The sequence below is a fragment of the Pongo abelii genome, chromosome 20 (genome assembly GCF_028885655.2).
Source record: "Pongo abelii isolate AG06213 chromosome 20, NHGRI_mPonAbe1-v2.0_pri, whole genome shotgun sequence".
Classification (NCBI taxonomy): Eukaryota; Metazoa; Chordata; class Mammalia; order Primates; family Hominidae; genus Pongo; species Pongo abelii.
This window is the reverse complement of record NC_072005.2, coordinates 58,700,120-58,715,217: the sequence shown is the minus strand read 5'-3', so window position 1 is coordinate 58,715,217 and position 15,098 is coordinate 58,700,120. Positions and strand designations below refer to the sequence as shown.

General features: G+C 42.4%; 1 protein-coding gene and 1 pseudogene across 1 annotated transcript in view; both read right to left on the bottom strand.

Moving 5' to 3' along the window:
• ZNF578 (zinc finger protein 578) overlaps positions 1–4,052 on the bottom strand; it is a 49,101-nt gene extending 45,049 nt beyond the window's left edge. The window contains 2 exon segments of the mRNA XM_063720249.1: positions 3,399–3,486; positions 3,617–4,052. The gene's annotated coding sequence lies outside the window, so the exon portion shown is untranslated.
• A 2,721-nt stretch (positions 4,053–6,773) lies between these two features.
• LOC112130166 (deoxyuridine 5'-triphosphate nucleotidohydrolase-like) lies at positions 6,774–7,678 on the bottom strand (annotated as a pseudogene).
• Between the last annotated feature and the right edge of the window lie 7,420 nt (positions 7,679–15,098).

The window sequence follows — 15,098 nt, the reverse complement described above, 5'->3', positions numbered from 1 at the left end:
AGGGGGTTCCTCAAAATATTAACAACAGAACTACCATATAATCCAGCAATCCTACTTCTGGGCATGGGTGTGTGTAGATATTTTATACATCTATATACACATACACGTATATATATTTGTGTGTGTGTATATATATACACACACACGTACATATTTAAAAATACACATCTGGCCAGGCACGGTGGCTATGCTTGTAATCCCAGCACTTTGGGAAGCTGAGGTGGGTAGATCACGAGGTCAAGAGATTGAGACCATCCTGGCCAACATGGTGAAACCCCATCTCTAATAAAAATACAAAAATTAGCTGGGCGTGGTGGCATGCACCTGTAGTACTTGGAAGGCTGAGGCAGGAGAATCACTTGAACCTAGGAGGCAGAGGTTGCAGTGAGCCAAGATCACACCACTGCACTCCAGCCTGGCGACAGAGTAAGACTCCATCTCAAAAAATATATATATTTTTTGTGTATATATATACATAAATATATAAAATATATATTTTTTGTGTATTTATATACATATATATGTATTTTTTGTATATATATATATACACACACACGTATATATACACACACATATATATATACACACACGTCTCAAAATATATATATACACACACACATATATATACACACACACACACATACACACACACATCTATATATACACACTCATACCCAGAAGTGAGACTGCTGGATCATATGGTAGTATGTATATATATATATATATCTGTGTGTGTGTGTGTGTACATACACATTAAAGACTTGAAAGCAGGCCCTCAAAGAGATATTTGCAAATCCCTGCTCATCACAGCATTATATACAATAGCCAAGAAGACAGAAAAAACAACATGCCTATCTACAGATGAATGGATAAAGAAAATGTGTTATACACATGCAATGGAATATTATTCAGCTTTATAAAAGGAGAAAATCCTGTCATATGCTACAAGATGGATGAACCTTGAAGACATTACACTAGGGAAAATAAGACAGTCACAAAAGGACAAATACTGTGTGATTCCACTCACATGGGATACTAAAGTAGTCAAATGCATATAAACAACATAGAAAGATGGGTTGACAGAGGCTATAGTGAGGTCAGAAGGGATATAGTGTATTCTGGGTATACAGTTTCAGTTTTGTGAGATGAAAAACTTCTAGATATGTTGCACAGTAATGTGAATATACTTAACATTACTGAACTATAAACAGGCAAATAAACTTTACTAAAAGACATAACAAAGACAGCATCATGGACCGGAAAACCCAATTCTTATTAGCAGATGTGGTGACACAAAGACCTCTCTGACTAGGAATCCACAGCCATTCAAACACAAAAGAAATATATGAGTTTTTAATGACTGTGCCCTGTGAAAGGAGAACCATCAAAATTTTGAAAAGAAAAACAAAATGGAGAGGTTTTCCAAATATGTAAGAACCTCTTATGACAAACATCTGTAATTTTACAACAAATCAAATACTTATGATATACACAAAAATTCAAATTAAACACAAATGTAAACAAAATTTTAAACAACAAAACTTTATTCCTAAATGAAACTTAGTACTTAATAATCACACAAGGCCTTCCAAATCAATATGAAACCAACAAAGGCACAACAAAAATCAGAAGGTAAATGAAAGATTTGTCTTACAATTAAAAAATGTATAACCTAAAATAAAAGACATCAGGGCATATGTAATGAATAAAAACCACAGAAATTAAAACAGATACTAAAATACATGGAAAGAAAATTGAGCAAAGCATGAAAATTCATTTTGTATATACATGTCCCCAAAATAATAAAACCTATGTAGCCTGACAATAAATTGGAAAATGAAAATACAGAGGGTTGTCATTTTTCCCAGATTTTCAAAATATATATATATAAACATAGTAGCAAGTTGGTTTTTTTTTTTAAATGAGGGGGAAATTTCACATGTTCTTGGTGGGAGAGGTACCCCTGCAGCTGGGGATAACAGGAGAACCTTGCAAGATCTAAGAAAATAGGAAATGCCCCATCCTAGAAGAAGTATTACCCAAGTCTTACCATTTTCACCTGAAACATCTGTTTCACAAGAGTCTGCAGGAATACCACAATCTCCATAGGATGGATGTACTTAGAATGGTTTAAAGAATCTCTTGCTGTTAAATGTTTACTACAAATGGAGTATAAAATCAGGCAGAAAAGATTTCCTCTTCCTAATCTCTTCTTCCAAATTTTATCAGGCAGTTGTGCACATTGAGACTTCCATGTGCAGCTTCCATAATCTGGTCTACAGAGCTGGCAGTGCATCCAGACCTGGCTCTTAAACAATCCTTCAATCCCAGCTGCCCGAGAGCAGTGACACCATGGGGCCCACACCCTGTCTCCATCCATGTCTGGGTATAAGTCCTTCCCAGTGGAGCCTCTTCACAAATTCCACACCACCGGTCACTGTGAGATGGAATTTAAGTGACATCAGAGGGACTGAGGGAAGACATGGGTGAGTGTGAGCAAACATGACAGGCAGGATGCTTCAGACTCAGAGAAGATTGACATCTCCAATGCCTGATGTGTACAGGGAAAAGCTCTCCTCAAATTGTGCTTTTTCTCTACTCTCACACCACAACAATCATCAACACAGAAGAAGACCTCTGTGACTAAAAGTATGTGGGTACTTTCCCCACACACCAAGCAGCAGACACTAGCTGGGTATCTTCCAATTTAATTCCAACACTGTCTACTGTGCACATTAAGACTGGAGACAGCGTCAGATCCCACGAGTTGATGGCTCAGTCTCCAAGACTGCCTCCACACACACCAGTTGCAAGTCCAGGCCTTCAGAACTTATGACCACCCAGCTTCAAACTGGGGTTCACATGACCCCCACTTTGTGTTCAATTAATTTGCTAGATTGGCTCACAGAACTCAGGGAAACACTTACTTACCTTTACCAGTTTATTATAAAGGATACTGCAAAGGATACAGATGAAGAGGCACCTACAGCAAGGTATGGAGGAAGGGGTGCAGGGCTTCCATGCCCCACCGGGCTTACTACCTCCAAGAACCTCCATCTGTTCAGCCATCCAGAAGCTCATCGAACTTTGCCCTTTGGGTTTTTATGGAAGTTTCATGACATCAACATCCTTCCCCCCAGGGTACAGGGTGGGAAGCTCTCAGAGGAGGGTCTTAAGACCCACAATTAGAAAGGCTGGGGAACATCAGAGTGAAAGGAAGGCAAAAGAAGGTCAGAGGCCTGCCCCTGAGGCTTAACACATCCAACATTATTGTAACAAGTGCTATGGAGGTTATAAGCCAGGAACCGTCGATGGAAACCAATATATATCATAACACCACACGTGGCATTTCAGAAAGGAAGGAGACACAGAACAGTCCACTGAGAATATCACTGTACCTAAGAGCCATTCCTGATTCCTTTTCTTTCCTCTTCCTCCTCTTCTAGGCTTCCTTAGGAGAGATGAAAGAGACTTTAGAAGCTAATCCTGAAAGAAAAAGAAAAAGAAAACCTTTTAAAAAACAAGTTAATCCTGAGTGTTCAAAATATGCTGTTTACTGCTCAAAATCAACACACCCCTCCCTGTGCCACAACCACACACACAGGAAAGACCTCACCCTGTGGAAAGATGGCCCTCTGCTGCCCATAGCACCAGGGATGATGCAGACAAGAAAGTCCTACAGGAAGAACAAGTCAGTTTTTGAGTTCTTCAAAGCTTACTCCCGTCCTGGAGAAGCCCACATACATGCTGCAGCAGTGGGGTGCGGGGCTGGACTGAGCTCCCCTTCAGGGCACAGATCTGGCCCTGACCAAACCCCATGCAGACCACAGCCTCTCCCCTCTCCGTGGATCACAGGCTGATATCAGCTTTCAGAAATGGAAGACACAGTACCCTGATGTTCAGTGATGAATACAGATTAGAATCATGTGGGACACTGCGCTTGAACCTATGTGCATGGGAATCTCTGGAAAGGAGGCACAAGACATATATTTGCAAAATGTCTCAGCATTCTAATGTGAAGCCAGGATTGAGCTAAACTCAGAGTGAGCAAAAGAACAACCCCTACCTTCTGGCTCTGCTCTCCGCTTGGGTCCTTGTTGTCACCAGGATCCAGTGGACAGCAAAGGAGCAGAAAGAAACATCTAGGGGAGGCAATATTGGCCAGAGCAGGTGAGGGTGTGACAGGGGAAGGGTCACATAAACCTTCACTGAGAAGGTGATATCAGAACCCAGGCCTAGAAAAGGAAGGATGTTTGTCACCTGCAACTGAGGGGCTAGAGAGTCCTAGACAGAGGGACAGCCCAGGTGAAGGCCCTGAGACAGGAGCAACCTCAGCTCCAGGAAAAGGAATGAGGTCTGTGTAGCTGCAGCAGAGGGAGCAAGGCTGTCAGAAATAAGGTAAATTATGGGACACCGAGTTGGTGTCTGATAGAGAACTGCTTGTTAGTGGGGAGAAATCCCCACACATTCGGTGACCACAGGTGAAGTATTCTGGGTTCAGTGTTTACTATTGTGTTGAGTTTCAGAAGAGGAAATAATAAATCAATCGTTTTTCCTCTGGAAGAGCACATTTTCCAGCGGGTGCAATTTGGAACGGAAAAACACTGAGTGTCAAAAGCCAGGCCCCGTAACCTCCCTCATTGCGGCGTAAGGAATGTGGGTTGTGAAGGGGAAACTTGGGGAACAGAAGGGCCCAGCCCAAGGAGAACAAGATCGGGGGTGGATTAGGAGAGGGGTGGGGTTTCCAAAATCCCAGGGCCGGGCAGAGAACAAGGCGCTGATGCATTGAGACTGCGGGACTGAGCTCCAAGGGGCCAGAAGGGCGAGGCTTGGAGGACCCACCGGGCATGAATACACCTCAGGGGTGAGGACTTTTACATGACGCGGAACCGAAGAAGTGGTCAGTAAAGGGTTTTAAACAGGTAAACGGGAAGAAAAGCGTCTACGTGGCCTGAAGGCAGAGAGCTCAGGGACAGGACCAGCAGCCTCCGAGCGATTTTAACCTTCGAATTTCTTGGCGATGTATTAATTTACCTAGGGTGGAGGGAACGGCGGGAGGATTTGAAGATCCGTAGGAACCCCTCCGCCAACACCGGGTACAGAAGCGCTGGAAGCGGATCTAATCTAGACACAGGGAAACTCACCCGCTGCTGCAAGACCGGCTCCCCACGCGATCGGCTTCAGGGTCTCCAGGAAACTGCGCTTGCAAGTTCACTCCCCACGATTCACTTCCGGGTTTCCAGGAAACCGCGCGCAGCTGAGGCCAGGGATGGGCGAGGCCCGGGAAAAGAGAGGGTGGGGTAGTGAGGGGCGGGGTCTGCGCTGCCTTCGGCCTGTCTCTGGGCGCGTCTGTTTTCCAGGTTTTTGAGGAAAGACCCTATCAGTGACCAGCAGCCAAGCAGTCTGGGACCTGGGATCTCTATGAGAGGGTCAAAGTAGGAGCCAGTGATTGGACCTAAGATAGTTCTTGCAATTAGTTAATTTTAGTATTTTAATTTAAAAGCCCTGGAATTGTCTGGGAGGGGAAGCGAACTAGAATGGGAAATGCAAAGCCCTGCCTGGACGGAACACGCAATTTGATGCTGTCGTCCCGCAGAACAGAGTAGAAATCCTCTCCTTTTCTATTCCCCCTACACTCTGGAGGGTGAGGATCAACCCTGTGCTCAGCTCCTGAGAATTTCCCAGGGACAACGCCTTGGGCATGGAGGGTTAAGGCCAGGGATAAGTTAGGTCACCAAATGTTGCTTTTAAAAAGGAAAGCTAAAACTTTTAGATGATGGATATAAATGACTCTTAAACTTTTAAACAATAGATATAAATAGCTCTCCCTTATACCTGTTACTCTATTCCAAACTTCAGATGAAATAACCTCAAACACCTCTGAGATAAACTTTATTGACATCATAATGTCAATAATTTCGATATGTAGAGTGAATTTCAAATTTACACGCACTCTGTATGTAAATAGAAAAGACAATCTTGGCTGGGTGTGTTGGCTCATGTTTCTAATCCTAGCACTTTGGGAGGCTGAGATGGGAGAATCACTTGAGGCTAAATGTTCGAGACTAGCCTGGGCAACAGAGTGAGTCCCAGTCTCTCTTAAAAAACACACACAGGGCTGGGCATGGTGGCTTGCGCCTGTAATCCCAGCACTTTGCGAGGCCGAGGCGGGCGGATCACCTGAGGTTGGGAGTTCGAGACCAGCCTGACCAACATGGAGAAATCCTGTGTCTTCTAAAAATAAAAAATTAGCCGGGCATGGTGGCGCATGCCTGTAATCCCAGCTACTCCGGAGGCTGAGGCAGGAGAATTTCTTGAACACGGGAGTTGGAGGTTGCGGTGAGCAGAGATCGGGCCATTGCCCTCCAGCCTGGGCAACAAGAGTGAAATTCCGTCTCCAAAAAACCAAAACAAAACAAAACAAAAAAAAGAAAACACACGCACAAAACAAAAACACACTTTTTTTTCTTTTTTTAAGTTGCTGAAGGGGTATCATTTCTTGAGTTAAATAATACAGGGTTTTTTTTTTTTATCTGTAATTGATGTACGTTTTATTTTAAGACGACGCTGTTTACATCAGGTCACCACAAAGTAGATTTACATATAACCATCAATTGCAGAAAAACAAAGTTTCTTTGTGATCCAGACACAAATAAATGCTTTTTTAAAATGATCTCTTCTTTGATCATTAAAAAAAAATGCAGTACTTTTAGAAGGCAAAGCTAGTAAGTTTACAGAAGTGCAAAACACCAAAACACTTTAAGCAAAAACTCTTTGTTTTTAAGAAAAAGGTATGACTTCTCGTTTTCTGTTCTTTGCATAAATTTTAATTCTTTCCAGTAGAACCAAAACCTCCTGAACCCCTTTTGGTGTCATCCAAAGCTTGAACAACTTCTCTTTCTGGATAAAAAAATCCGTTCACAAATGAGCTGTGCGATTCGATCACCTTTTTTTGACTTCAAACTTTTCTTTGCCAAAATTAAAGAGTACAACACCAACATTTCCTCTATAATCTTCATCTGTGACACCAGCTACTACATCAACAAAGTGTTTTGCAGCCAAGCCAGACCTTGGAGCTACTCTCCATAACACCCAGAAGGAAGCGCTGTCTGAATGTCCGTTTTCACAACAGCCTTCTCCGTAGGTGGTGGTGTGTAACCACAGGCACTGTACAGATCGTAGCCCGCGTGCCCGGAGAGCCAGGCAAAGCGGAGCTGCATGCCGCCCTCCTCCGCGGGCTGGGCCCGCTGGCTGGGTGAAAGAGCGGGTGTCTTAGCTCCGCGGCAGCCTCTGCTCAGGCGGCCAACGCTGGACAGCGGCCGGGGCATCTGGCGCCGCACCGCCCGGCCGAGGGGCGGGCCCGGACCGGAGAGTCCCGTGGCCTCGGCCCTCTGCCGTGAGCCTTGTGCGTTTTGCATCGCCAAGCGAAGCAGAAACGGAAGGAAATGGTAGCAGAGCGAGGGGTGAGCGCAGAGGGGAGTCATTTCCCCCAAAGTTTGGGCTGGTTGGCTCCTCGGCACCTCCAGACGTGCGCCAGGCTTCCACCCTGAAGACGCGCGCGTCCCAGGCCAGAAGTGAAAAATCTCTGGGTAGAAAATTATAAACAGTGATGAAAGAAGTGGAAAGGTTACACAAAAAAGTAAAGACATCCCATCTTCATGGGTGGGAAAAATTAATATTGTGCATATGATCATACTACCAAACGCAATGTACATATTCAACACATTCTCTTTCAAAATATCAAAAGACATTATTCACAGAAATAGAAAAAAAGAATCCTATGGCTGGGTGCGGCGGCTTATGCCTGTAATTCCAGCACTTTGGGACGCCAAGATGGGCGGATCACCTGAGCTCAGGAATTTGAGACCAGCCTTGGCAACATGGCAAAACCCATCCCTACAAAAAATACAAAAATTAGCCAGGTGCGGTGGCATGCACCTGTGGTCCTAGCTACTCAGGAGACTGAGGCAGGTGAATCGCTTGAGCCTGGGAGGCAGAGGTTGCAGTGAGCTGAAATCGCGCTACTGCACTCCAACTTGGGCAATAGAGACCCTGTCTAAAAAAAAAAAAAAATCCTAGAATTCATAGGGAACTACGGAAGATCCAAAAAAGCCAAAGCAATTCTGAGCAAAACGAACCAACCTGAGGGGTATTACACTACCTGACTTCAAAATGTACTAGAAAGTAATCGTATCCAAAACAGCTTGTTACTGGGATAAAAATAGACACATAGAGCAACAGAACAGAAAACAAAGAAACCCACATCTTTGCAGCCAGCTGATTTTTGACAAAGAACATGCATTGGGAAAAAAGACAGTCTTCAATAAATGGTGCTGGAAAACTGGATGTCCATATGCAGAAAAATAAAACTAGACCTCTATTTCTCACCATACACAAAAATAAAGTCAGAATGGTTTGACATAAATGGAAGATCTGAAACTATAAAACTATAAGAAAACAATAGGAAAACTCTTCAGGGCATTGATCTGGGCAAAGATTTTTTAGGTAAGACCTCAAAAACACAGGCAACAAGGGCAAAAATAGACAAATTGGATTATATCAAACTGAAAAGATTCTGCACAGCACAGGAAACAGTCAACATAGTGAAGAGACAAGTGACAGAATTGGAGAAAATATTTACGAGCTATCCTTTCGACAAGGAACTAATAAGCTGAATATATAAGAAACTCAAACACCTTGATAGCAATTTTTTTTTTTTTTTTTTTTTAGACGGAGTCTCACTCTGTAGCCCAGGCTGGAGTGCAGTGGTGCGATCTTGGCTCACTGCAACCTCTGCTTCTCCTGGGTTCAAGCAATTCTCATGCCTCAGCCTCCCGAGTAGCTGGGATTACAAGCACACACCACCACACCTGGCTAATTTTTGTATTTTTAGTAGAGACAGCGTTTCACCACCTTGGCCAGGCTAGGCTTCAACTCCTGACCTCGTGATCCACCTGCTTCAGCTTCCCAAAGTGCTGGGATTTCAGGTGTGAGCCATCGCACCTGGCTGCAAACAAATTTTTAAAGCCAATTAAAAAATGGACCAACTATCTGAAAAGACATTTCTCAAAGGGAGACATACAAACGACCAACAGGCCTATGAAAAAATGCTCAACATCACTAATCATCAGGTAAATGCAAATCAAAACTACAGTGAGATATAATGTCATCTCAGTTAGAATGGCTATCATCAAAAATACAAAAAATAACAAATGCTGGTGAATATGCAAAGGAAGAAAATGCTAGTACACTTGTTGGTGGGAATGCAAATTAGTATAGTCATTATGGAAAACAGTATGGAAGTTCCTTAATAAACTACAAACAGAACTACCATATGACCCAGCAATCCCACTGCTGGAAAGAGAGAGAGAAAGAGGGAGAGAGAATGAGAATAGATGGAAATCGGGATATCAAAGTGATATCTGCACACCCATGTTGACTGCAGCACTGTTCTCAGTAGCCAAAATATGGAATCAACTTACATTTTCATCACAAACAAATGGATAATGTATATATAGACAATGGAATAATGTTCATCCTTTAAGAATAAAATCTTGTCATTTGTGGCAGCAACATGGGTCAAAGTGGAGGTCATTATGTTAGATAAAATAAGCCAGGTACAGAAAAGACAATTATCTCATACTCTCACTCGTATGTGGGAGCTAAAAAAGTTAATCTCATGGAGGTAGAGAGTAGAATGGTCATTACCAGAGAGTGGGGAGGGTTAGCACAGGCATGAAAAGAAGCAGGTTAATGGGTACAAAAAAAAAAAAAAAAAAACAGAAGGAATAAGTTGTCATCTCCAGTAACATAGTAGGGTGACTATAGTGAACAATAATTTATTGTATATTTCAAAGTAGCTAGAAGATTTGAAAGGTTGTCAAGAGAAAGAAAGGTTTGAGGTGATGGATATTTAAATTATCCTGATTTGATCATTACCTATTTTATGTGTGTATCAAAATATCACATGTACCATATAAATAAGTACCATTGAAAATGTTAAAAGAAAGGATGATGTTAAGGTTGAATAACAATACTGAATTGTATACTTAAAAAGTTAAGAGACTAGAGCTCATGTGTTCTTACCTGGTTATATAAAACATTCTCCCAAATAATACCCAAATAATGCAATTTTCAGGCACAGATGGTAACACTAGACAATTGTTTTTATTTTTGTAGAGATGAGGTCTCACTCTGTCATCCAGATTGGAGTTCAGTGGCACAATCATAGCTCACTGTATCCTCAAACTGCTGGGCTTAATAAATCTACTCAACTCAGCCTCAGATTCACAAGTAGATGGAACACCATGCCGGGCTAATTTAAAAAAAAAAATTTTTTTTTTGAGGTGGAGTCTTGCTCTGTTGCCCAGGCTGGAGTGCAGTGGTGTGATATTGGCTCACTGCAATCTCCAACTGCTGGGTTTAAGCACTTCTCCTGCCTCAGCCTCTCAAGTAGCTGGGATTACAGGCTAAATGTTTTGTATTTTTAGTAGAGATGGGGTTTCACCATGTTGACCAGGCTGGTTTCAAATCCTGACCTCAAGTGATCAGCCCACCTTGGCCTTCCAAAGTGCTGGGATTACAGGTGTAAGCCACTGCGCCTGGCCAAAAAATTTTTCTTTTTACAGATGAGGTCACACTATGTTGCTCAGACTAGTCAAACTCCTAGCCTTAAGAAATCCTCCCCTCTCAGCCTAACCCTAAACAATTCTATTAAACCTGTAAAGAAGTATTAACAGCAATTATGTACAATTTGTCCCAGAAGGCAGAAGAGGAGGGACTACTTCCTAACTTAATTTATGAAATCATTATTATGGTTTGCCAAAACTAGGCAAAGGAATTAGAAAAAAAAAAAAGTCTAAAAACTAAATTTCACACGAAAAAATCGCAAAATTCTTAAGAAAATATTAGCAATAGAAATCAACAATATATAAAAAGATTTGTACTCCATGATTTAATGGGGTTTATTTGAGGATGGAAGGCTGTTTAATCATTTAAAATTCAATCAGTGTTCTGTCTACTACACTGGGTTATGAGAAAAAAATAAAATTTAATCAATGTAATCCATGATATTAACATGATAAAAAGATTTTAAAAATCATAGGACTCTATCAATAGAGGCAGAAAACAACACAACAAAATTCAACATTTGTTTATGGTCTGACTTTCAAAAACTGACAATAGAGCGAAACTTTTTCATCTTACTGAAGAATACCTACAAACCTTAGGGAAAATGTCTCTATTAGTGTTAAAACAAAAAGAAAAAAAAAAAACTGAATGCTTCAACACAGAGGTTGAGAATAAAACAAGTATGTTCACTCTTTTTGCCATACCATTAGAAATTGTACCCAGTGAAACAAAGAAATAAAAACAAATGTAAGAGACCAGAAAGGAAGATAAAATAGTATAGCCATTAACAGAATGTATTAGTTATAATAGGATGAATAATGTTCTCCCAAATGATGTTCATGTCCTCATCAACATGATCTGGGTTACTTTATGTGTCAAAACAGGGTTCACAAATATCATCTAGTTAAGGATCTTGAGATGAGATTTTGTCCTGGTTTTTCTTATAAAGGTGATATCATCACAAGGGTCAGTATAAGAAAGATGCAGGTGGAGTTAGAGTCACTTAGTAGCTGGTGATATGGTGAAAGCATCGGGACAGAGATAAAGATGTAAGATGCTCTGCAACTGACTTTGAAGGTGGAGGAAATGGACCATGTGGCAAGGAGAGATGCAGTCTCTGCAACCAAGGAAGGGCTAGAAAACAAATTCTTTCCTCAAGATTGAAGAACAATCACAGCATTGCAGATCTATATTAGGCTTCTGACATCCGGAACTATAAGACAATAAATTGTACGTGTGTGTGAGACAGGATCTTGCTCTGCCACCCAGTCTGGAGTACAATAGTGCAATCATAGCTCACTGCAGCCTCCATCTCCCTTGCTCAAGCGATTCTCCCACCTCAGCCACCTGAATAGCTGAGACATCAGGTATGTACTACTACACTTAGCTAATTTTATAATTTTTAGTAGAGATGAGGTCTTGCTATGTTGCCCAGGCTGGTCTTGAAGGCCTGAGCTCAAATGATTCTCCTGCTTCAGCCTCCCAAAGTGCTGGGGTTACAGGCAGGAACGACCACACTCAGCCCAATTTGTGGGATTTTTTTTAAAGCACTCACTTTATGGTAATTTGTTATAGCAGCAATAGGGAACCAATAAAATGATGTATGTAGAAAAGCCAAAAAAGTATAAAAAATCTCTAGAGTGAGTGAAATTTCAGGGTCTCAGGAAGCACAGTTGACATACAAAAATCTCCTTTTTAGGTGGAGACAAATCTGAAGGGAGAATATTGGGTGTCAGTTTCCATGGTAATAGTGGCACTAATGCCATATTTCCCTGTAATATCCTCTGGTGGGAATAGGATTATCATCCAGTGAGAAGAGGCAGAATGGCCTTGAGATTGAGCATAGAGATAATCTCCTTGCCACAAACTATAATTGTCATGTGGTGGGGGATGACTTTTTCTGTTATTTATCATTATATTTTCATTTACTTCAACAAATGCTGGTTACCCTCCACACACTTGATTTCAAGCACCTGAAGAGAGCAAACACCCACATAAAGAGATTTTTGTTGACCATCTTATATCAACTTGGTACCTCCATTGAATTAAAGATTTAAAGGAACACTTCTTTTTCATAATTATAGAGAACCTAGTCCATATCAGTTATTGTCTTATGTGCATTTTCATGTCACAAAATTTTGTCTCAGAAAACTTTCATTTATATATTCCCTGTGTTTTTCAGAGGAGTAACATAGGTAAGAAATGGGAATTATACATATAATAAGGGTTACAATGTATGGAAGGAAAAATATAAGAAAAAATCTTGTTTTCAGAGGATCATGGCAGACAGCAGGGCAGGACTAACTTGCAGCTTCCACTCAGATGGACAGCAGTGTGTGGAGTCCTGCATCATGAATTTTTGCTCCAGAATGACTGCAAGAGTAAATTAGGAAGCCAAGAAAACCCACAGGACCTCTGAAGGAAGTTGATTGCTCTTGCTCCTGCAGGACCCAGGAGACACCCCAAATACTGTGAGTGCCCAAACTGTGTAAGTGAGAAAGGAAGATTGCCTGTTAAGAACACAAACCCTCACTGGTGAACCTGAAAGTCTAGATCATGGGAGAAGATTCTGACCTTACGTGGAACTGAGTCAATTTAGAGAGCTGAGGCTGGGTGCTGTGGCTAACACCTATAATCCCAGCATCTTGGGAGGCTGAGGCAGGTGGATCACTTGAGGTCAGGAGTTCGAGACAAGCCTGGCCAACATGGTGAAACCCCATCTCTACAAAAAATACAAAAATTAGCCAGGCATGGTGGCATGTGCCTGTAATCCCAGCTAGTCAGAAGGATGAGGCAGGAGAATCACTTGAGCACTGGAGTTGGAGGTTGCAGTGATCGGAGACTGCACCACTGCACTCCAGCCTGGGTGACAGGGCAAGACTCTGTCTTAAAAAAAAAAAAAAAATTTAGAGAGCTGAGTGAAAAACAGGGGTAGCGGGAAAAGCTCTGTGGGTCCCCTAGCAAGCAATTTTTGCCTTGCCTCACAGGGGTCCTTGGGGAGGGCTGCCAGAAGCACTGGGAAAAGGACACAGGGAGAAGGAAACCTCCAGTTGAACTTTGTAACAATTCCAACTGAATGAGAAGTCTCCTGGCCAAAACTCATGGAAGAGCATGAATCCAGTGTGCAGACTCCACAGGCTGGGAAGCACGAAAGCCTTACTTGCTTTTGTAGTTGGGAGGCTGGTAGCCTGGGGCAAGTTCTCAGTCCTGCTTGCCCACAGCCTGGAAACAGACTTCATGCTGTTGGGGCATGGGGGCATGGTGGGAGTGAGACTGGCCTTTTGGGTTGTGCAGGAGCTGGGTGAGGCCTGTAACTATTGGCTTTCCCTCACTTCCCTGACAATCTGCATGACACTGCGGAGGCAGCCATAATCCTCTTAGAAACAACTCCAATGACCTGGGAACCACAACCCCATTCCCCACAGCAGCAGTACCAAGACCTGCCCAAGGAGAGTCTGAGCTCAGACACACCTAACCCTGCCTCCAACTGATGGTCCTTCCTTATCCACCCTGGTAACTGAAGACAAAGGGCATATACTCTTGGGAGTTCTAGTGCCCTGCCCCCACCTAATCCTCCCCATACTACCACAGCTGATGCTCTCTTGAAAGCACCACCTTCTAGCAGGAGGCCAACCAGCACAAAAATAGTACATTAAACAACCAAAACTCAGGACCCTCACAGATTCCATTTCACCCCCCTGCCACCTACACTAGAGCAGGTCCTGGTGTCCACAGCTGAGAGACTCATAGACAGTTCATATCACAGGACTCTGTGCAGACAATCCCCAGTACCAGCCTGGAGCCTGGTAGACCTGCTGGGTGGCTAGATCATCCAGATGGGAAATAACAATCACTACAACTCAGCTCTCAGGAAGCCACATCCCTAGGAAAAGGGGGAGAGTACTACATCAAGGGAATGCCCCATGGGACAAGAATCTGAACAACATCCTTAAGCCCTAGACCTGCCCTCTGACAGAGCCTACCCAAATGAGAAGGAACCAGAAAGCCAACTCTGGTAATATAACAAAACAAGATTTTTTAACATCCCCCCAAAAATCACGGTAGCTCACTAGCAATGGATACAAACCAGGAAGAAATCCCTGATTTACCTGAAAAATAATTCAGGCCAGTTACTAAGCTAATCAAGGAGGCACTAGAGAAATAAAATGATACAATAAATGAGGGGAGAAATTTCAGTTAAATAGAAAGCATAAATAAAAAACAATAAAAACCTCAGGAAACAATGGATGCACTTACAGAAATGCAATATGCTCTGGAAAGTCTCAGCAATAGAATTAAACAAGCAGAAGAAAGAATTTCAGAGCTCAAAGACAAGGTGCTTTTTTTTCTTTGTTTTTTTGAGATGGAGTCTCACTACGTCACCCAGGCTGGAGTGCAATGGCACAATCTCGGCTCACTGCAACCTCCGCCTCCCAGGTTCAAGCAATTCTTCTGCTTCAGCCTCCTGA